The 2,500-nt window shown below is 30.3% G+C and overlaps 1 protein-coding gene across 12 annotated transcripts in view; it reads left to right on the forward strand.

Moving 5' to 3' along the window:
* Window positions 1–720, forward strand: part of pthlha (parathyroid hormone-like hormone a) — a 235,193-nt gene extending 234,473 nt beyond the window's left edge. For all 12 annotated transcript variants that reach the window (XM_067428459.1, XM_067428465.1, XM_067428460.1 and 9 more), the window contains one exon: window positions 44–720. The gene's annotated coding sequence lies outside the window, so the exon portion shown is untranslated. The remainder of the gene's footprint in view (window positions 1–43) is intronic.
* The last annotated feature ends 1,780 nt before the right edge of the window (window positions 721–2,500 follow it).

Consider the following 2,500-nt stretch of genomic DNA (forward strand, 5'->3'; position numbering starts at 1 on the left):
AAAATGTTTTTGAAAGCTAACAGTTTTTCCTTTTCTCTTTCAGATCCGTGAGGACTTTTGAAATGGACATGTAAATGCTCATGTTACCGTCCGCTGTAAAAGTGAGAGGAAAATATTTATTGTCTGTAAATATTCTCAGTGACAATGACAAATAACGATACTGCTAAAGCATTATTACGGTTCCACGGAGCTAGAGATTTGGATCCTTGTGAATACGTTGCTTTGTTTCTTTTTTCGTTTTCCTTTTTATTCTTTATTTTTAGGACTATGCCTCTGTTACGGTGTCAGAATTCCTGTAATTTATTTTGTTTGAATGGTGTATTTATTTTGTAAAGGTATCAAGGTGCTGCTGACCTTCTATATTTTTGTACTATAATGCACTTTAGATATATAAATATAGAAATATATACAAGTCATTTTGTTAATGGAAGTATTTTGTGGTTCAGTTGAATGAAGAAGACTTAAGTCATGCCCACCTCTCTGTTTCATTGTATGTTCAATAGTTTTGGCATCCATGATTCTGTGAGTCTGTTCCAAACCTAGTGAGCTGCCTACCTAGACAGCATAGACTCATTCCCTATTCGAAGGCAGCGTAGCTTGTATCCTTCAAAAAATATATACAAATTAGATTCAGATTTATCGGCTTTAATCAGACAAAAAAATTATATAAAAATTAGGATTCTGATTTATTGGCCAATATATCGGTTATCGGCTTTAATCAGACTCTCAAAATTATATAAAAATTAGGATTCTGATTTATTGGCCAATATATCGGTTATCGGCTTCAATCAGACTCTCAAAAATTATATAAAAATTGGGATTCTGATTTATCGGCCAATATATCGGTTATCGGCTTTAATCAGACTCTCAAAAATTATATAAAAATTGGGATTCTGATTTATCGGCCAATATATCGGTTATCGGCTTTAATCAGACTCTCAAAAATTATATAAAAATTACGATTCAGATTTATCGGCCAATATATCAGTTATTGGCTTTAATCAGACTCTCAAAAATTATATAAAAATTACGATTCTGATTTATCGGCCAATATATCGGTTAATCGGCTTTATTTAGACTCTCAAAAATTATATAAAAATTAGGATTCAGATTTATCGGCCAATATATCGGTTATCGGCTTTAATCAGACTCTCAAAAATTATATAAAAATTAGGATTCAGATTTATAGGCCAATATATCGGTTATCGGCTTTAATCAGACTCTCAAAAATTAAATAAAAATTAGGATTCAGATTTATCGGCCAATATATCGGTTATCGGCTTTAATCAGACTCAAAAATTAAATAAAAATTAGGATTCAGATTTATCGGCCAATATATCGGTTATCGGCTTTAATCAGACTCTCAAAAATTATATAAAAATTAGGATTCAGATTTATAGGCCAATATATCGGTTATCGGCTTTAATCAGACTCTCAAAAATTAAATAAAAATTAGGATTCAGATTTATCGGCCAATATATCGGTTATCAGCTTTAATCAGACTCTCAAAAATTATATAAAAATTAGGATTCTGATTTATCGGCCAATATATCGGTTATCGGCTTTAATCAGACTCTCAAAAATTATATAAAAATTAGGATTCAGATTTATCGGCCAATATATCGGTTATCGGCTTTAATCAGACTCTCAAAAATTATATAAAAATTGGGATTCTGATTTATCGGCCAATATATCGGTTATCGGCTTTAATCAGACTCTCAAAAATTATATAAAAATTAGGATTCTGATTTATCGGCCAATATATCGGTTATCGGCTTTAATCAGACTCTAAAAAATTATATAAAAATTAGGATTCTGATTTATCGGCCAATATATCGGTTATCGGCTTTAATCAGACAAAAAAATTATATAAAAATTAGGATTCTGATTTATTGGCCAATATATCGGTTATCGGCTTTAATCAGACTCTCAAAATTATATAAAAATTAGGATTCTGATTTATTGGCCAATATATCGGTTATCGGCTTCAATCAGACTCTCAAAAATTATATAAAAATTGGGATTCTGATTTATCGGCCAATATATCGGTTATCGGCTTTAATCAGACTCTCAAAAATTATATAAAAATTGGGATTCTGATTTATCGGCCAATATATCGGTTATCGGCTTTAATCAGACTCTCAAAAATTATATAAAAATTACGATTCAGATTTATCGGCCAATATATCAGTTATTGGCTTTAATCAGACTCTCAAAAATTATATAAAAATTACGATTCTGATTTATCGGCCAATATATCGGTTAATCGGCTTTATTTAGACTCTCAAAAATTATATAAAAATTAGGATTCAGATTTATCGGCCAATATATCGGTTATCGGCTTTAATCAGACTCTCAAAAATTATATAAAAATTAGGATTCAGATTTATAGGCCAATATATCGGTTATCGGCTTTAATCAGACTCTCAAAAATTAAATAAAAATTAGGATTCAGATTTATCGGCCAATATATCGGTTATCGGCTTTAATCAGACTCAAA

Source organism: Pseudorasbora parva, chromosome 20 (assembly GCF_024679245.1).
Source record: "Pseudorasbora parva isolate DD20220531a chromosome 20, ASM2467924v1, whole genome shotgun sequence".
NCBI lineage: Eukaryota > Metazoa > Chordata > Actinopteri > Cypriniformes > Gobionidae > Pseudorasbora > Pseudorasbora parva.